This window comes from Arvicola amphibius, chromosome 12 (genome assembly GCF_903992535.2).
Source record: "Arvicola amphibius chromosome 12, mArvAmp1.2, whole genome shotgun sequence".
NCBI lineage: Eukaryota > Metazoa > Chordata > Mammalia > Rodentia > Cricetidae > Arvicola > Arvicola amphibius.
In genome coordinates, this window is record NC_052058.2 from 42,997,841 (window position 1) to 43,023,674 (window position 25,834).

Genomic DNA, 25,834 nt, shown 5'->3' on the forward strand with positions numbered 1-25,834 from the left:
ACCGTACCTTCCCATTGTGGCATGTGATTATATATGCCACGTGCATTCACACAGATATGTTCATTCCAAGGGAAAGCTTTGCTTTTGCCTGCTTGCCTGAACCCCTTGCTCATCTACCTCTTGGGGAGCACAGCCATGTTGCTGCTGACACTCTGTCGTTCACATTGGAACCAAGCTTCTTTGGGCTTCCCATGTGAACTGAACACCAGTGGATCTCTAAGACTCTGTCAGGCCTTCAGCACCAGGGCGGAACTGCTGAGGTACCAGCAACTACCAGTTCTCAGCCTCTCCAGCATAAAAAGGCATAGTTTTATTACCCAGACTTATCACGTAAGCCAACGTAACAAATCTTTATACGTGTGTGTGAGTAATATATGTGTGTGTGTGTGTGTGATATAATGTATGTATACACACACATATATATTCATTCTTACAGTTCTGTTCCTCTAGAGAACCCTGACTAATGTACCGTTTTCCCTACTGTGTTATGAACAATCTGTTATGACCAATACTTTCCGGCTCTCATTGACATCTCTATCCTCCCACAATTGCCTATTTAAAGATGTTTTCAAGCAGAGCATGGTGGTAGATATCTCTAATCCCCAGAGGATGAGGCAGGAGAATTGCTGCAAATTGGGGGTTTAATCTTGAGCTACATAGCAAAACTTGATCTCAAAAAGCAAGGTGGTTGGGGGCTCAGTGATATTTCTGGTTACAGAAAATTATGTTTATCCAAACCATGGGCTTTTTTATTATGCAGGGGACAGTAGTTATCTAAGTATATGTACCCATGTGCCTATATCAGGAAGCAATGGCTTTCGTAGCAAGAAAACATTTTCACAGCTGTTTGGAGGCGATGCATGACTTTAATCCCAGCACTTGGAAGGCAAAGGCAGGTGATCTCTGTATCCAAAACCAGCCTGGTCTACAGAGCAAGTTCAGGACAATCAGGGCCATGCAGAGAAACCTTGTCTTGAAAATCAAAATAAATTTTTAAAAAAGGAAAGCATTAGTCAGGAGACCATAACACAGTCTTGTTGGTGATAAGAGATGCAGGCCCCAGACATCTCTACCCAGCACACTGACACGTGTGTGGTTTCTAGACGCATCCAAAATTACAATTCAGATTCAATGCTAACGGGATCAGAAGGTGACGTTCAAACCTTGCAAAGGGGCACAATGACGCCCAGGGAAGCAATATCCAGCTTGGAGTAAGACTAGACAGAGGCCCCCACAGAAAACAGATAAGAAAAAGACTGTGTGAACTCACAGGAACCAGAAACAACCACAAAAACTTGATAAGACTCTCAAGCATTTTGGGGGAGAAATGACTTTTTTTGTACATGAACTGAAAGTCAAAAATGAGGGGGAAACCGTCCACGATGAAGCGAAGGACACCATACTATTGTTTGTTGGTCATGGGATTGGATTTCACGGTATATCCCAGGCTGGCTTTGAACTTGTGATCTTTCTTCCTCAATGTCCTAAGTAGCTGGGATCTGCAGGTGTATAACAGTGTGTCTAATGGGCACTATGCAATTTCAACAGGAAAGTAATAAAATGCTTTACACTCTTTGTCCTTAGAATTAGCCCGTAGCTAAATTATAATCTATTTTGTTGTTGTTGTTGTTGTTGTTTGGAAGCAAGCTCACTACGCAATACTGAATGGTGTGTGATGGTCCAGGCATCCTTAGTGTCATGCTTTCCGTTTGGGCTTCAACTGAGAAAGCCATGAGACAGTAGAGAAGAAACTATTTAAAAGAAACACCATAGGGCTGGGCTGTAGCTTAGTTGGCAGAGGGCTTGCCTAGCTTGCGCAATATCCCGGGTTTGATTCCCAGCACTGCATAAACTTGGTATAGAAAAACATGTCTTCAATCCCAGAAAGCAGAAAATTAGAAGTTCAGGGTTCTCAATGACTCTGTAGGGAGCTTGAGGCCAGCCTGTAGGCTATATGATTGTCTAAAAAAAAGAAGAGGGGAAAAAAAGGTTCTCTCTCTCTCTCTTTTTCTCTCCCCCTCTGTGCGTGCATGCGTGCGTGCATGTGTGCATGTACTTCGAAGCCAAAATACTTAGACCCCAATATATTCCACTACTGGCACCCAGTGGCACTCACAGGCATTGCTTAACCCTTTTCAGCTACAGTAGACAGAAACAGCAGCTGTGGTGGTCATGCCTGGCATCTCGACACTGGTGAGACTGCAAAGTAACAGGAGAGTGAGACCTGTCCAAAAACAAAAACAAAAAAAAAAGAAAACAAAAAAAAATATGGAACAGCAAAGCAGACTGAGGAGTAACTCACCTTGGAAGGTGTTCCACACAGTTCAGTTTAGCTCTGGTAAGATCACGTGGCTCTCACTGTTCCAGACCCAAGTCTGGTGGTACCAATCAGGCCTTTAATTGGAAGTTTGCTTTTCTGGCAAGTAACAGAGAAATCGGGATTATCAGTGACGTTCTAGCGTTTACTGTTTAAAAATGCAAATCAGGTTGCTAAATGCCCCCCCCCCGCCCCGTGGAAGATGGTGACGAGTTCATCCAGTCTGTCCCCTAGAGCCCTCAGTTTCAGAAGAAAGGGGCTGTTTTAGTCAGGATTCTCTAGAGCAGCATTTCTCAACATGTAGGTCACAACCATCGAAAAACACATACTTCCAGTGGTTTTAGGAACTGAGACACCGCTCAGAGCAAAATTAGTTATGAAGTAGCAACAAAAGCATTGTCATGGGTGGGGATCACCCCAACATGAAGACCTGTATTAAAGTGTTGCAGCTTTAGGGAAGTTGAGAACCACTGCTCTAAGGGAACAGAACCTTCCAGATTCATCCCCTCAGTTTCCCACTTACATGAACCTTCTCTTTCTCCCTGAAGCTATGCCAGGTTCGCTTCTGCTCCTTATAATTAAACATCCCAACCAGGGCTGGAAAGACGGCTCAAGTAGACAAAGTGCTGTAATACAAGCATGGTGACCACAGTTCTGATCCTCAGAATCCACCCAAAAGCTGTTGCCTGTAATCCTAGCATCCGGGAGGGAGGAGTGGGATGTGGCAAGCGGGATGAGCTCTGGGTTCAGGGAGAGAGCCTGCCTCAAAAACAGAGGGCCAGGGGTGACGGCACTTCCCACCAAGCCTGCCAACCTGAGTTCAATCCTGAAAACCCGCATGGCAGAAGGAGAGAACTGACTCCCCAAAATTGTCTGCTGACTCCTACATGCACACTTCATGCCCTCGCACGTGCCTTTGCCAGAAAAACCACACCCAATAAACAAATTGAATAATATGTAAAATTATTGAACTAATTAAAACATGAAATGGAGAGTGTCATCAGAAGACCCAAAGTAACAACTTCAGGCCTCTACATGTACCATGTGTCCTCACAGATACATGTGCTCACATGCACACACATGCACACGCATGCAAACACATATACACCCATGTACACCACAGATGCATTTAGAAAAAGTTCCCAGCCAAAGCTAGTGATATAGTTCAATTGTTAGGTGCTTGCCTAGTATGTACAAGACTCTGGGTTCAATCTCCTGCATTACATAAATGGTGGTTGTTTGTAATCTCAGAACTCAAGAGGTAGAGACAGGAGGATTAGAAATTCTAGGTCAACCCCAGATACATCCCCAATTTGAGGCCAGCCTACGTGAGAGCCAGTCTAAAATTCCAACCTAACTCCGTGAGGCAGAGGAGCAGAGTCACCTCTAAGGTAGCTCCTCTAGGGGACTGTAAGGCATCATCCCACACTAAAACCTCTTCTAAAGTCCCTACCCCACACTCCAGCTCCCTACGGTCAGTGAGCAATGGAGGCAAACGAACTATGGGGAGGATGACAGCACACACCTGCCCCTGTCCTTTCTCTCTAAGATGGCGGATTGGGTTATTGTACAGGGGAGCAAACACCTGCTTTGTAAATTCCATCTCTACACTTTCTGAAGAGTTTCAGAACCCAGCAAGACAGCCATGGAAAACACGACTCTCTCTTATTACAGCGTGTGAACAGAGATGTTTAATGGTTTTTGTCCACTGGTGTATGAAGATGCAGGCCAGATGGGTTTTGAAAAGGCTTGTCAAGCCCCTGCTTCAAACAAAACCCTCTGATTCTCCTCCCCTCCCATGCTCACTGGTCTCTCTTGCATAATTTTCTGTAGCTTCATTGATTTCATTCCTCACTGAAGATGAAATCTGTAAAGTGGCCTTAAAAATCCTACTTTTTGCTCTTCCTCTAGTCAAAGGGATAGTTGGGAGCCATGTGGACAGAGGACCAGTGCTCTGCAGCCCCTGGACAGCAGCAGCTTTGCAGAGGAGGAAGTCCTCATGCAGCTCAGACCCCAGGGCTCAGCTGACTGGGAACAAAGTCCTCACATGTAACTCCGCAGGAGCAGATTCAATGCTGCCTGTCCTTAAATAGAACCACCCAGGACCCAGCTTCTGCTTCGTTTTCCAGACGAGCCCCTAAATCTGCTGCCACAGTTTTTTAAACCTCTTCAGTTACTTTTAGCATACTAGCCCATGGAGCTGGTCTGAACCAGTCTGAACCCGTCTGAACCGGCCTGAATAGATCAGAACCATCCTGAACCAGTCAGAACTGGTCTGAACTGGTTTGAACCGGTCAGAACCGGTTTGAGCTGGTTGGAACTGGACTGAACCGGTTAGATCCAGTCTGAACCAGTTGGAACCGGCTTTTAGCCACTCTGAAGTGTTCTGAACTGGTCTGAACCAGTTTGATCGGGTCTGAGCCGGCCTGAACTGGTCAGAACCGGCCTGAACCAGTCAGAACCAGTCTGAACCGGTTTGAACCGGTCAGAGCCAGTTTGAGCCGGTTGGAACCAGCCTGAATCGGTTTTAACTGGTCTGAACCAGCTTGAACCGCTCGAAACCACCCTGAACCGGTTTGATCAGGTCTGAGCCGCTTTGAACCAGCCGGAACCATTCTGAACCAGTCAGACCCGGTCTGATCTGGTTGGAACCAGTTTGAACCAGTCAAAACCGGTTTGAGCTGGTATGAATGGATCAGAGCCAGTTTGAGCTGGTCAGAACCTACCTGAACCAGTTTGATCTGGTCTGAACCAGTCGGAACCGGTTTGATCCGGTCTAAACCGGTTTGAACTGGTCAAAGTCGGTTTGAACTGGTCAGGACTGGTTTGAACCGGTCAGAACCTGCCTGAACCGGTTTGAACCAGTCTGAGCCGGTTTGAGCTGGTTTGAACTGGTCAGGACCGGTCTGAACCAGTTTAAGGTGGTCAGAACCAGTTTTAGCCGGTTTGACCCGGTCGGGACCAGTTTGAGCCAGTTTGAGCCGTAGGGACCGGTCTCAACTGGCTGGAACGGGTTTGAGTCGGTCTGAACCGGTCTGAACCAGTCCAAACCAGTTTGAACCGGTTTGAGTTGGTCGGAACTTGTTTGAGCCGTTTGGAACCGGTTGGACCCGCCCTGAATGGGTTTGATCCAGTCTGAACCGTTCTGAGCTGGTTTGAACTGGTCAAAACCGGTTTGAGATGGTCGGAACCTGCCTGAACCAGTTGGAACCAGTTTGGACCAGTCTGAACCGGTTCGAACCGGTATGAACCAGCTTGATCCAGTTTAAACCAGCCTGAACTGGTTTGGACGGGTCAGGACCAGACTGAACCAGTCTGAACCATTCGCATCTGTTCTGAACCCGCTCCTTTATGGCCATTTCTGTCTTGCCATTATGCTACCCAAGTGTGTGATTCACCTGCTGGGCTTTGTTGATTTACTGCAGCGGAAGTTACATGATTAGCCATGCCCAGCAGCCCTGGAAGCTTCCACCGCCCAGGTAGGGCTTTGAAAGGGCTTTTGCCATCCTAAGCTGAGTTTTTATGGTTGTTGGTGTTTCTAGAAGACATTAGAAAGAGCCTCAAGCATCTGTGAGTGCTCAACTTCTGCTTGACACTCAGACGCACACCAGCAGCCACCAAAGCGCCTCGTTCAGTGCAAAGGAATTCTCACTTTAACCAAGAGGCCTCAGTTACGCTCGCTGTGGGGGTGGGGTCAAGATTGAATTTCTAGGCTTTTGAGAAACAACGCTCGCCTTCTTCACACAGGAAGCCTGAGACAGAATTAGCAACAAAAATTACTGCTCAGCCCTGGCTTCCTTCCTCTCTTCCCAGGCACTTTGCATATTTGATGGAGATTCTCCCTGTTCTGCGGTTAAATGAAATGGCTGGGGACTCTGGAGTCCCTTTCTTAGGCCCAAGGAGCCTGTGATGGAGAAGTCTGGGGCCAGCACCTCACACCTGAGCTTCACTGAGACATCATAGCAGCCTATGGATACCCTTGGGTAGTTGATTCCCCTCACTCCAAGTCCCTTAGCTGGCAGAGCTCGGAATTAAGAAACCATTACACTGTACTCTCTCTCTCTACTTTCTCTCTCTCTCTCTCTCTCTCTCTCTCTCTCTCTCTCTCTCTCTCTCCTCTCTCGCTCTCTCGCTCTCTCTCTTGCACACACTGTGCACACACACATGCACACACACTCACACTGTTTTCAGCTGTTCCTGGGAGAACCACACACTTCAGGCCTCCCTGGTTCAATACTCCCGGTGCTCTTTCCCCTGATTTCTTGCACTCATTTTTTCTCTGGCAGCTGCTGTTTCCCTCCGGCCGACTAGTTCAGGATCCATCAAGGATGTGAGAACAATTGTCATCCGTCTGCCACCTTCTGGAAGTCCTGCATCATTCCACTGCAGACCAGAATCCAGCAGGCAGGATTAGACACTGAAGCCGGCCTGTAATCATAGGGGTCATTCATAGACGCCTCGCTGTGCTGGGGGTGGGGGTCACACCTCAAACTGACACCTCCATCCATCAGGGCTCTTATAGACCAGGAAACCAGGGCACACGTTCACCTCTAATTCACACAGCGGCAAAAGCAGAGCTGACTGTTGAACCCAGGCAACCTCTACCTGGAGGCCTAAAGGCAAGGGTGTATTAACAAGAGTTGCTTCTGCATTTAGTTATGCGAGTCCCACTGTGCTCCAGAAAGATGTCCAACGGTTCACAAAAACACAAAGATCTAAGATAAGATAAACGGGAGCAGATTCAGGACAATAGGACCCAAGGACAAGGAAGAAGCAGGTGTGGGCTCACCTGTGCCCCTTCAGGGAGCGTACCATCAGCAGTATTGACTCCTGCACAGTTTACACCCAACAGTATTTATTCCGGGGCTGACTATGAAGAAAGGTGTGTTTTCTCCCTTTCTGTCCTCTTCTCCCAAGTCCTTTTTGGTGACCTTTGGATCCACGCTAGGGAAGAAGAGGAACTCAGTGGATGGAAAGGGACAGAAGTTGCCCTGCTGGCAGTGGTGGTGGTCTCACTCTTTCAAAAGCCCTGCTTCATGGCAAGGTGGCCACTTCTCCTGGGCTCACTGGGCTGACTGACTGTGAGGCTCCTCCCTGCAGGGAGACAGGGACTGTGGGTGTGGAAGATGCCAAGGTCCTTCAGTTGTTTCAGATGGGCACAGTCTAAACCCACAGTGGGGTGCTCGCTTCGGCAGCCACATATACTAATAAATTGGAACGATTACAGAGAAGATTAGCATGGCCCCCTGCGCTAAGGATGACACGCAAATCGTGCAGCGTTCCATATTTTAAAAAAATAAAATAAAAAAAAATAATAAACCCACAGTGGGGGTGGAGACATTAACAGGCAATTGCTTAGAAACACTTGCCTAGCATGTCTAAGGCCCCACCAAAATCAGAAAGGATGCTTGTGGGCCAACTTTTTTGGCTCCAGATCCTGCTCTTGCAGTAAAAATGAAGTGTGTGCTTTTTTTCCCTAACTAACGTAGAGATCTATTGTCTAAATACAAGCTCAAACAAGGAAGGAATGAGTATGTGGTTTTGGACTTTGAAATTACAGCTAATAATTCAGTTTCTCGCACATTTTCTAGTGTATAAACAGGAGGTCGGGGACCATATCTGTTGGGAGAGAAACCGATTTTAAACAACCAAGACTCAAGGCCCACATGGCAGCATGAATTCGGGTGTCTCCAAATGTGGGCGCCAGGATAAGATGAGCTGAGCAGTTTATTGTCAGCCATGTTAGTGAGAGATGCAAAGGGACCGTGGAGGGAGCCTGCAGCCCGTGATGCTGGCCTGACACTGTGAAGAAGACAAGGAACAATGGAAGACAGGATTGGAGATGGGCTACCGTGCAGACCCAGGCACCAAAGCTGACAGGCTGTCTTTGGCACAGAACCGGCCACTAGGGTTCTCTGTCACAGGGAAGGGGCCTGAAGCAGCTCTTCAGCTATGCTCAGGAGAAGTGTGTGGGAAGCTTGGCCTCAGCATCAGCCTGCTACGAGTCCTTGCAGCAGGAGGCCCCAGCAGTGCTCTCTGTGGTACCACAATGACTGAAACCTGGGGTCATACATGCCCCTCCCCACACCTCACTCCCACTCCAAAACACACACCAACTAAATAATGTAATCATTTAAAAGTTACATGGTACTAAAGAACCCAAGCTGGGGCACAGTGGCACCAGCCTGTGCTTCCTGCACTCAGGCTGAGTCAGGAGGCTTGCTGATAGTTCCAGGGCAGCCAGGGCTAAACCAACCCAACTTTAAAAAGGGAGGGAAGTGGAGGGAAAGAGAGCCGAGGGAGGAGATGGGGGAGGGAGCCAGATACAAAATAGTTAAATCTATACAGATGAAAGTAGGTTGGTGGTTGCTAGGGGCTGTCAGAAAAGAAAGCAAGAAGTAATTTGTTCAAAGGATCTGAGTTGGTCCTGAGGTGGTGAAGTTCCTTGGAATAAACAGAGGTGGTGGCCACATAACATTACAAACAGAACTGTCCACTGTTACTCATTTTATTCTGTGTATGTGTCTTGCCACGTGTGTGTGTGTGTGTGTGTGTGTGTGTGTGTGTGTGTGTGTGTGTATACATGTGCCTGCCTGGTGCCACAGAGTCCAGACAAGGGATCCCATGGAACTGGAATTATAGATAGTAGTGACTCACCACGTGGGATTCTGGAAAGCACCTGGGTCCTCACCAAGAGCAGGCAGTGCTCTTAATTGCTGAGCCATCTCCCCAATCTAGGAGCTGTACACTTTAAATGGATGATTCTGCTGCATATTTTCATCTCCATTTTTAAAGAATGACACTGAGAGCCATGAGGCTCTGCTGCATATATTCTCCTGCACACGCACGTGCACGCGTGAGTGTGTGTGTGTGTGTGTATGTGTGTGTGTGTGTTCTGTTTCTTTTTTTGAGATAGGGTTTTTATTTTCTTTTTTGTGTTTTTGAGACAAGGTTTCTCTGTAGCTTTGGAGCCTGTCCTGGAACTAGCTCTGTAGACCAGGCTGGCCTCGAACTTACAAGAGAACTGCCTGCCTCTGCCTCCTGAGTGCTGGGATTAAAGGCGTGCACCACCGCCACCCGGCTAGAGACAAGGTCTTAGTGTATAGCACTGGCTGGCCTGCAAACCACTATTGTAGACCAGGCTGGCCTGAAACTCACAGAGATTCTCATGCCTCTGTCTCCTGCATGATGGAATTAAAGGCATGTGCCACACCTGGCTGTTTAAGCATGTTACCAAATAACTCTATGTATACACTCCCCATACAAAGTTCTCATACAGCTCTGGGAAATCTCAGACTCAGGAAATTAAACCCTGTGGTGACCCTGTTTAAGTTACAGCCAAGGTCAGATTTCTCCCCCGCTTAGTGGTGCTGTTTACTGCATTTATCTTGACCTGGGGCTCCAAGATCACAGGGTGTATTCCCTCATGTCTCGTCATTCCTTTAATCTGGACCCACTGTCAGCCTTTGAGGGCTTTCAATTTGGTCTTCCCTAGTCACTGGCATTTTGAAGAGCACAGGCTGCGTGCTTGTGCAGACTCTCCGAATGAATGAGTCCCTCTATGGCTCCTGAGGGTGACAGGCAGCTGCGTGCTTCTGGCAAGGAGATTGCTGTTGTGGACTATTATTTTTAAACTGTGCAAAGGTTCTGTGCTGTATTTGTTTCTGCTGCCTTTGTTAATTCTGTAAAGATGTGTTACATTTGCTCATGCTGCATTGTTTAATGATGTAAAGATGTGCTGCTGTTTCATCTTGCCTGCCTAAAGCCCCTGATTGGTCTAATAAAGAGCTGAACAGCCAATAACGAGGCAGAGAAAGGACAGGTGGGGATGGTGGGCAGAGGGAATAAGTAGGAGGAGAAATCTAGAGGATGGGAGGAGCAGAAGAAGAAAAGAGAGAAGGGGAAAAAGAGAGGAAATTCCCGGGGCCAGCCAGGAGCCGCCAACCAGCAGACATGGAGTAGGGCATACAGAAGGTAAGAAGCCCTGAGGCAAAACACAGATGAAAGAAAAGGTTAACTTAAAAATAAAAATAAAAAACTAGCGAGAAATGAGCATAAGCTAAGGCCAAGCTTTCATAACTAATAAGAAGTCTCCATGTCATGATTTGGGAGCCCAGAAGAAAAAGCCAATTATAGACTGAAGCAGAGATGCTGGCCTTTCCCGGTCGTATCATACCACTGTGATTCGGTGCACAGGGAAGCTCCATTTGCTCCTCATATTTAATAACACACTATGCTAATTTTAAGGTCTAACAAAACTAATCCATCGTTGCAGGATATCCCATCACACTGTGAGCCCCCGATTTATGTTTCATTAATTAAATAAAATAAACCTTGGGTCAGGAAGTGGAACCAACAATTAGTTGACAGAAAGTGATCAAAGAGAGTCAAAGGGAGCCTGGAAGACAGATAGAGAGGTGCACAGGAAGTAGAAGGGAGGGACTTAGAGTGTGGCAGTCCTTTGTGATTTGGCAGAGAGGAAGGATGCTCTCTTTCTGAGACACCTGTGAAGAGGGGGAAGTCGGCTAGTTGCTCCTCAACCTCTCTCAGCTAGTGGGTTTTCACTGCAGCCTCTGACTCCCAAGTCTTATTGATAAATAGACAGAGATTTAGTTAAAAGCTGTATTTGGTAGCAGCAACAGGAAGCAGATACAGGGGGACATAAAAGTCCCGCAAGGTCACTCACTGCCTGAGAAGCAGGCCAGTAACTATGGAGCTGCAATTACTGACTGAAACAACAGCAGATTCTGGTGCAGCGGCTGTGCTGATGGAAAAACAATTCATACAACCATGTTTATGCTGTGTCATTTTTCAATCTGTCCCTAGTTCTGAAAAGATACAAAGGTGTGTGTGTGTGTGTGTGTGTGTGTGTGTGTGTGTGTGTGTGTGTGTGTTCACCTGTGTATCTGCCTGATACTGTAAATCTGGCCAATGATCATGGCTGGAACTTTCACACACCCCAAGGGTAAGCTTCCTACGGTTATTCTCACTGCTGTCATTCTCTAACTGACAAAGTAAATGGGCGGCTCTCTACCTGTAGATCTGTTCAGAGCTTGTCAGAGAAGAGTCTCTGTGTGTGCATGGTGATCCATGCAGAAAATCACACCTGGGCTAAGTGCGGAGAACAGGGTTAGCAGAGTGCTCAGTCCTCAGTGGGACGTCTCCATCATACCCGCCTTCCCACCCTCCCATGGCTCAGGGCATCATGGAAGAACAGGCAGAAAGACTGTAGAAGTCGGAGGTCAACAGTGCACTCAGAACCTCCCAGCTTCGACGGCTGCCTGAAGAAGATTGAGCCTCTGGAAGTACAGTCAGTGCTCCTAACCTCTGAGCCTCCGTTCAGCCTCCTGTTCAGATATTTTGTACTTGCAAAGCACTAATGGCTTTTTCCTTGACTTTAATGTTTAGTGGGCTGAATCTCTGAGTTGCCTAAAGGATTACTGGGAAGGCAAGGACAAGTAAGCCCCCACACCTCAAGTTCAGCTAAACTGGCTGCCATGTGATTGCCAGTGTTTTAGGTCCAATAGTCTAGAATATTTCACACAATATTCTAGCATGAAGTGACAAGTGGTTCATAAGCCCACCCCTCCTTGAGCTCCTGGGGTTGGAGAGGCGGTTTTCTTTCAGGGTGTGACTCTTGATAGGTCAGCCACAATCAAATGGATGGCTCCACACCAGGAGTATACTGGCAGCACACATTGGAGTCCATACGCTATTTTTAAAAAGAGGGAAGGACACAAAATAGGAGTGTATCTGGGAGCAACTGAGGGTGGCTATGATCAAAATATATTGTATGTAATATCAAAGAATTAATTATAAATATACATATTTATACACACATGTATAATGTATATATACACATTTATTTATACACACATATACAGATACATGCTAGGAATGTCACTCAGTTGGCAAAGCACTTGTTAGCATAAACAAAGCAAAGTTCTGGGTGCAGGACCCAACGTAACATAAACCAGGCATGATGGCGCATACCCACGATTGCAGCACTCACGCGTGAAGGTGGGAGGATCTGAAGGGTAAAGCCATCCTCAGTACATAGCAAGTTCAAGGCCAGTCTGGAATACATGAGATTGTGGGTAAAGAGGGAGAGAGAGGGAAGGAGGGGGGAAGCAGTGAGAGAAAGAGAGGAAGAATGAGAACACACAAAAAAAAACAGATATGACCACTTTGGCCGTGACAGACAAGCAGCTAGATGTTAGTATCTTAACAAACCTTAGAATCAATGAGCCTAGAATATCCAGCAAATTGTTTTAAAAAGAGCCAAGATGAGCCTGGAATGCAGACTTTTGATGTAAAACCTGTTTCAGTGTTTTTTTTTTAATTGTTTAAACTTTATTTTATGTGTATGGTCAGTTTGCCTGCACGTATGCTCATGCATCAGCTGTGTGCAGTACCCTTGGAGGCCAGAAGAGGGCATCAGATCCCCTGGGGCTGCAGTCACAGATGATGTGTGTTCTGGAAATCACACTCCAGTCCTCTGGAAGGGTTCTTAGCTGCTGAGCCCTTTATAGCCTCCTGTTGTGTTATTACCAATGTTTCCACACATTCATTTTCTCTTCTGTTATTAATCTGTATTGTCCGCAGTGTAAACTTTCAAAATGGAGAAGCATATTGGCAAAAATCATACTTCGTATGCAGCCTCCACGTATGTATCCCATTGTATTGCGTTATCAGTTTGAGTGCTTGAAGAACAGGAAAACAACACAGAACTTAGGGGTAATATATATGTAACTCAGCCACCTGTGAAGATAGTTCCGACTCTATCTCTCTTCTTTATTTATGCCATTTAAAAATTATTTTGCGGTTAAAATTATTTGCTTTGGCCAGTCCTAGTGAAGGTGTCCTGCTATCCCAACTGCTCAAGAGGCTGACAACAGCAGGAAAATAGAAAATTCCAAGCCTCCCAGGGTTACAGAGCGAGTTCAAGTTTGGCCTGGGATACTTACTATGCTTCTGAGTGAAAAATACAAGGTAAGAAATTTGTTGGTGATGAGGGGGCAGTGGTGATCTCTGTTACGGCTTCCTAGCTGAAATTAGGACGTGTCAGAGCCCCCGGAAGGCTGGAATGTGGAAGGACTGGATGCGGGGGAGGGTTCATGCCAGGGACATCTGCTTCACTTGCTTCCCGGGTTCTCTGTGGCTAGCAGAGTGCTGGCCACATTGGAACAGTCAGGGAGGCTGCCCAAAGCGGGGGGCTCAGGCCGGTTGGAAATTCTGTCAGAAGCAATTAGTTTACAACTTTTAGCACATCCAGGGCTCACTGGTTCCAGTTTGGAGCGGTCTGCAGTTGACTGGAAATCTGCTGGGACAGAACATAAAGTTAAGGGCCCGAGGGGAAAATCTTTATCCTCGGTGTGCACCTGAAACTTCCAGGCTGGTAGTTAGTCGGCAGAGTTGGGCGGGTGGAGGGGGAGTTCCAGGACCAGGGGAAGGAGAGACCCCAATCTCAGGGATAGGCAGTCGGTGAGAAAACTCAAACTGTTGCCTGGCATACTTAGCTGGAGTCCATTTGACCTGTGACAAATGGATCCAAGCGAAGAGTCCCTAGAATTTGTGTGAAGTTTACAAAAAGAGACAGAGTTTTCGATAGCTTGGTACAAGCACTGTCTGTAACCTGCACTCAAATTCACGTCGTGGAAAAGCTGTTAACAAGTGTCTGTAGAGAGCTGGAGTAGCCCCACGCCTTTGAGTCAGAGCAAAAGCTGTGGTTTGGGGTTTAAAGCATGAACACTCCTTCCTCTGTCTAGAGGGCTGGGTAGACAGGCTGAACAGTGGCCTCAGCACACCTTTTTTTTGTTTTTTTTTGTTTTTTTTTTTTGGTTTTTCGAGACAGGATTTCCCTGTAGTTTCTAGAGCCTGTCCTGGAACTAGCTCTTGTAGACCAGGCTGGCCTCGAACTCAGAGATCCGCCTGCCTCTGCCTCCAGAGGATTAAAGGCGTGCGCCACCACCGCCAGGCCCCTCAGCACACTTTTAAGTCTTTACTTAGAAAACAATCCCAGGGGTTGATTGCTTGCTGTTGTTCAATTGATCAAACTACAGCTAGTCACCAGCATCACCAGAGAGCCTGAGGACAAATCTGAGCAGGAAGTATAATCCAAATGACCTCTGTATCGATTACTTGGATGATTGCCCTGGGCTCCTCCATGGTGATCTCAATGACTTGGTTGGGGGCAGAGGACAGCATTAAGTCTTCACTGCTACACAAGGTGGTGACAGTCTTCAGCGGCCAGACCCAGGAGGTCTGAGAGACTTTCCTGCGGAAGAGGAACTTGGGACAACTGGCCTATCTTAGCAAGGCGGTGTAGGGCAGTCAATTAAGAAGTGTCCCCGGTTTGGGCAAGGGTCCTGGTGGCAGGTGAGGCACGGGGCAGGTCTTTGGCCAATGGCCAGTGTTACCACAATCCAGGCAAAGTTGTATCATCTTCTTTGGAAGACCAAATGGCTCCTGTGAGGATCTGTCATTTTTCTGTCTAACAGGGAAAGATTTCTCATTAAGCACTCTAAATGCCATGCTCAGCAGGTCTCTGAAGAGTTTGAGGGCCAACATCTATGAAGTAAACTCACTTCTTTAGTTACTAGCTTGGGGCATTTGCGAGTGACTAAATCCGACAGCATTTACAGAAGACTAAAGGTTGTTACTATAAATGAACTACATTTGCACTTGGCATGACTGCAAGCATAGTTCTGAGCACACTGGAAAATCTGATCATGTATAAGGTGACTGACCGTTAACTCTCATGTCTTAATTATCTTTAACAATTTATAACTTAATGTCTTTTATAAGATAAGCATTTTACAGTTTTATCCATGTGAAGTTAGACCCTTAAAATTTTTGAATTAAATATTTAATTGAAGATCCTTTAGGATTATAAAACTTTAAACCATAAATACAATCCATAGAGAGCTTGGCAACTTTCTTGATCCTGTCATACGGCACTACTACAGAATATCATGGGGTTTTTTTATGACTCGGTTCTCCAAACAGATAAAACTTAACAAAGTTAGCAAAGACAAGAGGCTAGACGCATATATCCAAGTCAGTGTCTGCTAGCCTGAAGAGACCTTAGGAGTTAATAAACCTTATTTATCAAATATACCTTATTCATCAAACACATATTGCTCCTTATCTAAAATTTTTAAAAAGTCTAGTTTTGAACACAATTACCAAAGACATAGTGGTTAGACATACATACCCAAGTCAGATTTTGTTAACCTGAGTAGACTTTTATAACCTTAGGGATTTATAAACCTTACTCTGAGGAGAAAAATCCTCATACAAAATCCATCCTAATCCAAAATACCTTGGAGAACGATCATTACTGCCTTAGTCTAATAGGAGATACCATAACAAGCAAAGGACTTACTAGGAATAAAAGGTTTTATAGCTGCTGCTTAGTCAGTTTATACCGCGTGATCATCTTAATCAAGATGGGGGTGAAACTGCATGGTGTGTACCTTTATTAACTTTAGTAAAGATGGCTGCGAATCACATGGTTGCTTCTATCCTGATGAGGATATCAATCAAGAGGAAGGCAAGCCACATGGCTGTTATTTAAAAAATCGATTCTCCTAAATAAGAGTTTAATCCAAGTTACATACAAGTATGTGGTAGGAAATTAAGATGAACTATGTATAGATTTTTTTTAGCTATCAGACTTTCGTTGCAAATTATGATCTAACTTTTGTTATAGAGCTTAGAGATTTTGAACCACACCATTAAACTTGCAAATCCTCAAAGAAGGGATTTTCACAAAGGTCTTAAGAGTTTTATTTTTTTAAATCTAATGTATATTTATTATGTTTTCCTAATTTGTTGGGTTTTTTCAATAATTTTTTTGTTTCTTGGAGTTTTTTAACATAATTCTTTATTGATTCTTCAGGAATTTCACATAATGCATCTCAATCCCACTCACCTCCCAGCCCCTCTATATCTACCCCTCACCCCTGTAGGATGCCCCCCAAAATTAATTAAAAACAAAACAAACAAAAGAACCCCCCTCACTCTTCTGTCTTTCCAACACCTCTCCATTTATCCTAGTGGCCTCAGGAGCTGTGATGTGTCACACAGTGTTCCCTTTTGTCCAATAGGCCCCGCCCAGAAAATCTTCTCGGCAATGAGTCATTGGTCTGGTTCGAGGACTCTAGTACAGCATCTCACTGGGCCCTCACCAAAAGTCCTCTGGCATAACCTGCTGCTGATGCCCGAGTCATGGAGATGCTGTGGCTATTGTTCCAAAGGACCAACCAGTCCCTTTACCCACTCCCACAGGTCACAGATGAGGCAGATGTTCAGGTGGGCCAACCCAAGATCCAAGATGTGGGTCTGGGTGGTAGCTGAGCTGGTCACTCCAGGTCACTGGTTCTACCCCTTCAGGTGAGGGACAGAGCCAGCTTTCCTATGCCCATGCTCCTCTCCCATACCTGTAGAGAGGGGTGGAACCATCTCTACTGCATGGGGGAGGGGAGGAGCAGGGGCAGCTCCCACGGACCCAGTCATGATCCTCAGTAGCAGCCTGGACTTGGATGTCACCATGGTCCCGGGTGTCAGCATAGGCCGTCCCGATTAGCACGGCCCTCAGATACCAACATGGACTCAGCTACCTGACCAGATCCCTGCCATCTGCACGGCCTTCAGTGGTTACTCAAGCCGTAGACATCAACACAGACCCCAGCTGCTGCAGGGCCCTGGACCCAATCAAGGCCCAACCTGGCAGCAGCTCAGGCCTGGATGTCATTATGTTCCCTGGTGGCAAGACAGGTCACTCAGATCAGCATGGTCCCGGAGGCGACAAGGCCCTTAAACATTAAAATGGCCACAAGTGGCATCCCTGTGACCTTGGTAGAAACATGTGTCATGAACATCAACACAGACCCTGGCTGCGGTAAGACCACAGAAGGAGACAAGGCCCTAGACAGCAGCCCGGGGCGATGGCCCTGGGTGGCAAGCAGGCTTCTCCCAGCAACCTGCTGCTTATCAACGTGGCCCCCAAGAGGGCGGAGAGGGGGGCGGGAGAGAGCGGGGGCGGGGGGTGGAGCAGGCCAACCACATCAGCTTGTTCTTCTCCGCCCTCACTTCTTCAGAACTGCCTTTTACCACAGCACAAACCATTCCACCTCTTTCTCTCCCATTTCTCCACCGCGAACTTGTTCATTATAATGGCACCCCCTGGTGGGCCCGTGGATACTTCAGGCAGGATGGACCCTGTGGACCGCGGCTGCCCCGTGACTGTTTCCAGGCAGGACCTCTTAAGAAATTTTTTTGAGAGCAGAAAGCCAAGAAAACAACGGGATAAAAGATTTTCAAATGGGAAGTAGAAAAGGCTTACAGATAAGAGACTTTTAGGACAATCTGGGAGAATTTGGGACTCACGGGTGCCGTATTAGCCACTGAGCTGTCCCGAAGTCAAGACATTTGCAGTAAGACATCGAGGCTTTAATGAAATCTCTGAGTGGAGGAGGAAAAAACCTTAGAGAAGAAGGGAAAGGTTTGAACTGGAGCTCCCCACCCCCACCCCCAGAGGGTGGGTTTCACTAGCATAGTGAGCAGCCCAGGAGCCAACTCCAGTCAGCCAATGAGGGGGACAGAGACTGAGCAGGCAGCCCCTAGGGGACTGGAGGAAGCTCTGGGAGGGAGAGGTGGAAACTAGAATTTCTGGGGACAAGAATTTCAATCCAAGCCGACTGAGAGGCTTGGCATAGCGAAATGTCCCCTATCACAGAGAAGAGTCATCGCTTTCCAAGTAATGGGGGCCCTGTAGGGCGAATGGTGCTTCCCCGCACACTACTGTGACATTTAAGGTAATAATAGGCTCCAGAGAGCCAACAGGCAGCTCCGGGGTGACACTTACCCGATAGATAAGGAGAGAACAGGTGTGGAGGTTTGGGGGAGACGGAGCCTTCCCAAGTGGCACCCAGGATGGTATAGCAGGCTCCGGGAGTCACAAAGACTAAGAGACGCCCAGCATCACGGTGGAGGAGCCCCGCAGGTGGAGGGGAGGCGTGGCTGGAGAGGCAGACTCTAGAATTTGGAGTCAAACACGGTGGGTGGCAGAAGCCGGCGGAAACAACTGCTCACACACCTCGGGAGAATTGAGTCCGCAGTTTGGTTTTGGCTAGGAGGGGCCAGACCCCGTGGAAGAGGTCCATTTATGTCCCCACAAGGAGGTTTCAGCACCAGATTATAAATCAAAGGCATGACTGCCCCATGGTATGTTTGAGAGGAAGGTTTATCAATATCGTCATCGTCATCATCATCATCATTCTTCTTATTACTGCTGCTGCTTTTATAGCTATGAGGACAAATACAGCCAGAGTCCGTTATAGGTGTTCAGAGCAGGGAGAGAAAGTAGTAGATAAAACACGGCTAGCAGGACCAGGCCATGAGATGAAAGGTAGATGGAGGGTCAAAGAAAGAGACCAAGAGAGAGATGGCTAAGAGAGAGGGGACCAAAAGAGGGAGGTGAAAGAGAGCACAAAACCAAAATTCCCCCCCCCCAAAAAATAGGGGGATTATAAGGGAATGAGAAGCTGGGGAAGGAAGCCTATGAGCTGGGGAAGTTTAGGGTAGGGGGTGGGGGTGGGGCGGGAAGAGCTGCGAGGAGCCACTGGTACCTGGGATAAGAAGAGAGCCTGGAGGCCAGCAGGTGATTGGGTAGTTAATAGGCACCAGAGAGGGTGGTGAGGAAACGCCTCCTTTGGTGGAGGGGAACCTGGCAGAGGTGCAGCCTTGAATCCCAACAATCCTTTCTTAGTTTGTTATAACGTGGCCAAGGGGATCACATGGCACGAAAACCAGCTAGAGAGAGTGGTAAACACCTGGCACTCTAGCGCACAAGAGGCTGAGGCGAAGGGAGTGAAGCCATGAACTCAAGGCTGGCCTCAGCTGCAGAGAAAGCTCCAAAATGAGACCCAAATCTCAAAATAAATAAAGAAAAAGAAAAGAACAAGGCTGGAGAGGCGACTCAGCAGTTGAGAGCACACAGTGCTCACGCAGAGGGTCTGGTCCCGTTCCCAGCACCCTCGTCAGGCAGTTCACGACCCCACTGCCTGTAACTCCAGCTCCAGAGGATCCAACGCCCTCTTCAGGCCTCGCAGGCGCTGCGCTCACACGGAAACTCATGGTTAAAAATAAGATTTAAATAGAAGATGAATGAAAGAACGAAAGGGAAAAAGCAAAAGGAAAGGGGAGGAGCCCTCCATTTCCTAACTAGCTCACTTCCCGAACACACCATTAATTTCTGCGGAAGGGCGGCCCCCACATAGCCGGATCAGCCCTGAGACTTGGCTTTGGGCTGGTGCAGTGGCACAGACGGTAAAGATGCTGATGACCACCCAAGTTCCACCCCCAGAATCCACACGGTGGTCCTCCACATACACTACATGACACACACATACACACAATAAATTAATTAGTTAATTAATTAAATTTAAAAGACCTAACCTCTCCACACTGCTGCAATGAACTTCAATGTCAATTTGAATTTGGAGATGAACATTCATACCACAGCACCATTGCGCCATAACACATAGCACCATAGGTAGACTGTGGCTCTGGAAAAAAAAAAAAGGGGGGGGCTGAAGAGGTAGCTCAACGATTAAGAGTACTTGCCGAGGATTTGTTTGGGTCCCAGCCCCTGCGACAGGAAACTCACACAACCACACATTCTCTGTGTAACAGCCCTGGCTGTCCTAGAACTGGTTCTGTAGACCAGGCTGACCTCAAACTCACAGAGCTCCTGCCTCCCCATCCCAAGTGTGGGATTAAAGGTGTGCACCAACACACCTGAATTAAAAATAAACCATAAAGAAGAGAAGACTCAAGGTCTTTAATGTGTTCTGGACAAAACGAGACATGGAGCTCTACCGTGAAGGCACAGGATGCTGCAGGACATAAAGAGCTGGTGGAGAGAATCCTAGGACCCAGACTTCTGAGTTGAGTCTCCCAGAAATCACGGCAGTATCATAAGGAGCCCTTGCTGGAGGAGGTTTGCTGAGGACCTCAAGGCCTTGGTTTCTTATACCCTTTCTAAGAGAACAGCTAAGAGGAGTTTCACTTTTTAAAAAAATATTATTACTATGTGTGTGTATGTGGGGGGAAGGGGAATGTGATGTGTGTACGGTATGTGTGTGTGATGTGTGTGTGAATGATGTGTGTGTGATATGTGTGTGTATGTTATGTGTGCAGTGTGTGAGTGTGGTGTCTATGGTATGTATGTATGATGTGTGTGTGGTATGCGTGTATAGTGTGTGTATGGTATTGTGGTGTATGTATGATGTGTGTGTATGGTATTGTGGTATATGTATGATGTGTGTGTATGTGTATGGTATGTGTGTATGAGGTGTGTATGGTGTATGTGGTGTATGTGTATGGTGTGTGTGTGTGGTATGTGTGCATGGTATATGAATGTGCGTTGTATGTGTGATGTTGTGTATGGTATATATGTGTGATGTGTGTATACTGTGCATGTGTGTGTATGGTGTATTGTGTGGTGTGTGTATGGTGTATGTATGGTGGGTGTATGTTTGTGTGTGATGTATGTATGGTGTATGTTTGGCATGTATGTTGTGTGTGTGGTGCGTGTATGTGTGGTGTGCGTGTATATGCTGTATGTGTGTATGTGTGTCTATATGAGGTGTGTGTATGGTGTGTGGGTGTGTGCGTGTGTGCACGCGCATGCGTGCACAGAGGCATAGTGTGGAAATTTGAGGGCAGTTTTCAAGAGTCAACTCTTTCCTTCCACCTCAGGTCACTGGTCTGCCCCATGAGCATCTTACTCCCTGAATCATCTCAGCAGCTCTCAACTCATACACGGGAAGCCGGTTACGGCATTGCTCACCTGTAACCCAGCACTTCAGAGTTAAGCTTTGAGGCTAACCTGAGCTACGCAGCTGAGACCCTACCTCCCACAAACCAACAAAACAAGAAACCCCTCTGATCAACAAGCACTGAAGCCATAGCCAAGGCTCCTATTGCCCTGCCCAGTCCCCCTTCCATTTGGCTGTGCCCAGCCTGGTTCCCAGTAGCCAGCCCTGCATCTATGTCCACCTTGGCTGTGACCATGACAGACTAGACATTCCTGTGAGTGGCCTGTCCCTGGAAGCTCTTCATGTCTCTTCATGTCTAGCCCCCTACTCTCTGTTTCCTGGGTGAGTTAGGGGGCTCTCTGCAGGCCCAAGCTGCAGCAGCCTGCTTTGCAGCTGGCTTGACAAAGCTTCCCTCCCTCCCTCCTCCGGTCCCTTCCCCAGGCACTGATGGCAGACATCTCTTTGTAGGGTTAGCATCTGTCAGGAACTCAAGCTACTGAAAGGTCAGGCAGCCTGCAGCTTGCAGCTCGGTCATGAAGGACAGAAACACAGAGCTAAGGTGAGAAGTGAGGAGTCTCCCACCAGAGCCTATCTCCTAGACAAGGATGGATTACCTCCCTGATTTGGGGCCCCCTGTGATAGACCTGAACTTTGGGCTGGCCCTCTCAAAGTGGTAGTGGGGGAGGAGGGGACTTCTCGCGTGTTATAATCAAGGATAACCAAGGTACCTCTGCTCAGCACAGAGGTCACCTCCTCCCTCCTAACTACCCCAGCAAAGGAAAACACACTGTCCCTTTGTCTTCCGAAGCAGGCTGGCTGTGGTGGCCTCTCTATCTCACTGTACCACCCACAAATGGTCATGGAGGGGCACAGGCAGGCCTGAGCCCTTCCCTAGCAGTTGTGCAGGCTGGGGACAGCAGCAGGGGCCATCTTCATTCCTGACCTAGCTTCTCAGCGAGAGGCCTGGCAGAAGCCGGAGCTCTGCCCTCCATGGGCAGACGGGCAGAAAGTTTGTGCAGTCTGGAGACCTGGCTCCAAGCCCCAGAAGGACACACAAATGCCTTTGTGGTGGATGCCAGAGCTGAATCGTGTCACCACGAGTCTTGTGACATCCTTTAAAAAGATGAGGCAGCTTTCCCTTCAAAAGAAAACCTGTGCTTGTGGAGCAGAGAGAGCAAGCAGCCAGAGGACATGAAATCATTATCCTTTGTCCCTCTGGGAGTGAGCGTGAGGCTGCAAATTTCCCAAGACAAGCATGTGACTCTTTTCTGTGAGGAGTGACTCATGCCGAGACAGCCACTCTGTCCCCTAGCAGGGGGAATTAGAATCTGCATCTTGAACGTATAAACAGAGCACAGTCTCTATTAGCACATGACAGAAAGAATCATTTCTGCAGAACGTCATCCAAGGGAGGAAGGAAAGCTTTCGAAGCTTCCAGGTCCTGAGTGGTGGAAATATTTTCATGCCACTTTACCTAGTGCCAAAGCGTTGCTCAAGAGGCATCTTGGTTCTAAGGAGACCACTGAGGCAGCAGTTTCTTTTCCATTTCTTCCCTGGCAGGTGCCGGCCATGAGGATCTTTAAAAGTCAGCTCCCAGAGGATTTCTTCGTGAATGCTGGAAGCATTGTAGGCTACAGTTCTGGGGACCGAAGACCAGGGTGAGGCAGGGAGGGCCACAGCCAGGACAAGGGTTTGCGCGGGACAGCTCTTTGGAAATGTACCATAAAGTACCCCTACTAAGTAATTGGACTTTACTCCTGAATCTGGACTTTTATTTCTAACCTTTAAAACTTTACTGGGGTTACACTTCCCCAGAACTAATTTCTGCGGGCGGTGGTGGCACACGCCTTTAATCCCAGCGCTCGGGAGGTAGAGGCAGGCAGACAAGGCTGGCCTGGTCTACAAAGTGAGTTCTCGGACAGGCTCCAGAGCTACAGAGAAACCCTGTCTCAAAAAATCCTCCCCAAAAAAAGAAAAAAAAAAAAAAGCTAACTTCTGAACATATCCCATTCTCCTTTAGGTTGAAATGCTTAATTCACCATTCTTTAGGGGCTATCAGCTGACTAAACATATATGTCCATCTCCCGTTCCCCTCAAATCCCTCGGAAGTGACGGAAGGAAGATGACAGCACTGGAAGCTTGGTGGGCACTACAGGAATTGAAGCCAGTCAGGTGAGAAGAGCAGCAAAACTGTACGCGCCCCACCACCTGTATTAGCCAGGGATCGCTAGATCAGCCGTTCTCAACCTGTGGGCCATGACCCTGTTAGAATGCCTCTTTCACATGGGTCACCTAAGACCATCAGAAAACATAGCTATTCGCTTTACAATTCATGATAGTAGCAAAATGACAGTTATGAAGTAGCCATGATAATAATTGTATGGTTGAGGGCCACCACAAAGGAACTGTATTACAGGGTGGCAGCATTGGCAGGAGGGTGAGAGCCATTGCTCTGGAGGAACAGGAACGAGAAAATGAACACATACATGGAATTCATTAGAATGAGTTACAGGCTGTGGTCCAGCTAATCCAAAAATGACTGTCTACCAGCAGAAAGTCCAAAGATTCAACCCACAAGGCTGAAGGTGTCAGCTGGCCTTCAGGAAACTCTGGTCAGCAAGAGCAAGCAGGCAGAGAGCGAGCTTCCGTCTTCCATCTCCTGTGCACAGGCTGCCCACAGAAAATGTGGCCAGGTTGAAGGTGTCTCTTCCCACCTCAGAAGATCTAGATTAAAAGTGGGTCCTCCTGCTTCAAATTATTTAGTTAAGAAAAATACCTCCAAGGTGTATCTGGCCACTTAGGTTTTAGTTCATTCCAAATGCAGTCAAGTTGACAGCCAAAGACAGCCATCACATCACCCAGCAACATGGTTTCCCCAAACTGTGTGCTGCTAACCAGTGATCTCAGCATGCATAGGCTGCACAAGGGGCTGGCTGCGCGTTCAAGTTTCCAGGATTACAGAGGGAGAGCCTGTCACAGAAAGAGAGAGAGAGAGAGAGAGAGAGAGAGAGAGAGAGAGAGAGAGAGAGAGAGAGAGAGAGAGAGAGACAGAGACAGAGACAGAGAGACAGAGAGACAGAAAGACAGGAAAGGAAAGTGGAGAGAGGGAGAAAATAGATGGGAAAGCAGGAAGAGGAGAAAGAGAGAAGAGAGAAAGCAGGGGGAAGGAGGAGAAAGAGAAGTGAGCAAGATGGAGAAGAGGGAGAGAAAAGAGGGGAGAGGAAGGGCAGAGAAAGAGAGAGAATATTTAATCCCAACCCTTTGGAGGCAGAGGCAGGTGACTGAGATCCAGTCAGCTAGGACTACATAGACCTTGTCTTTCAAAAAAAAATGATAAACTTCCAAGTAGAAGCATGGGAAAGCCCCAGAAATGAGCAGGGAAGGAAGGTCTTTGCCTAGGCTGTCCACAGGGCAATTGGCTAAGGAGGGCAAGGTGAGAGCCCGCCACACACAGCTTGACTCTGGAATTTGCTCTTTGAGAAAATGTAATAAAGAGGAGCAGCAGGCTGCTTTTCGTCCTGCCTGGCTCTCAGCCACTCGGCTAGCTTAACCCCTGAAATAACCACACAGAAATTGTATTAATTAAACACTGCCTGGCCCATTATCTCCAGCCCCTTATTGGCTAACTCTCACATATTAGTTTAACCCATCTCCATTAATGTGTATCGCCACTTGACCGTGGCTTCCCGGCATGAATCTAACCAGCGTCCATCTCGGAAAGGAGAGCCATGGTGTCTGCCACACTGCCTTCTTCCCAGCATTCTGTTCTGTCTTCCCCACCTATCTAAATTCTGCCCTATCAAAAGGCCAAGGCAGTTTCTTTATTTGACCAGTGAAAGCAACACATAGAAGGAAGAACATCCTACACCAAGAAAAATGTAACAACCTAGTGATAAGCTAGAAATTCCCCTCCAAAAGCACCTTGGGGGAATGCTGGTCACACTGGTCCATACCTTTGCCCTAAGAATCACGCAGCCAGCACCCAGAGATACCTGGCTGTATGCACAACTGTCCTTCTGTTCCTTGACTCTGTGGCCAGGACTGATGCTGATATGGACAGACAACTGTGCATGACCTGATGCTCAAGGAAAGTCATCTAAATTAATACAAGAAGCCATAGAAAGGCTTAGATTATGTACTTGGAGTTATCTCCAAAACAGTCAGGAAACCAGTAGTGTAGAACAGGAGAAAAGTACTTTGAATTTTTTTTTTTTTACAAAGCGTAACCACTGAGCTGTGTGACCCAAGTTAGATCCCTCAGACACACATGGTAAATGGAGAACTTTCCACACGTTGTCCTCAATCTCCACACACAGGCTGTGACTTGTACATGTACATGTGCACACATGTGCGTACATGTGCACTTGCACATACACACACACATGAGAGAGAGTAAATAAATACAACTAAATTTTTAAATAGAAATTTTTCTGAATGTGATGGTATAGACCGTTAAACCCAGCATGAAAGAGGCAGAGGCAGGTAGATCTCTGAGTTCAAGGCCAGCCTAGTCTACATAGCAAGTTCCAGCTCAGACAATGCTGCACAGTGAAATCTGACTCTAGATAAATACATAAGGAAAAAAATTTTAAGGACTGGAGGTCTATGGTAGAGCACTTACCTAGCATGCTAGAGGCTCTTGATTAATCCCTAGCCAACTAAGAAGGAGAGAAGAGAAGGAAGAAGACAA

General features: G+C 47.3%; 1 non-coding gene across 1 annotated transcript; it reads left to right on the plus strand.

The window, feature by feature from the left end:
* Positions 1–7,496: 7,496 nt before the first annotated feature.
* On the plus strand, positions 7,497–7,608 carry LOC119799655. The gene has a single exon (XR_005282929.1). It is a non-coding gene; the product is annotated as a U6 spliceosomal RNA (small nuclear RNA).
* The last annotated feature ends 18,226 nt before the right edge of the window (positions 7,609–25,834 follow it).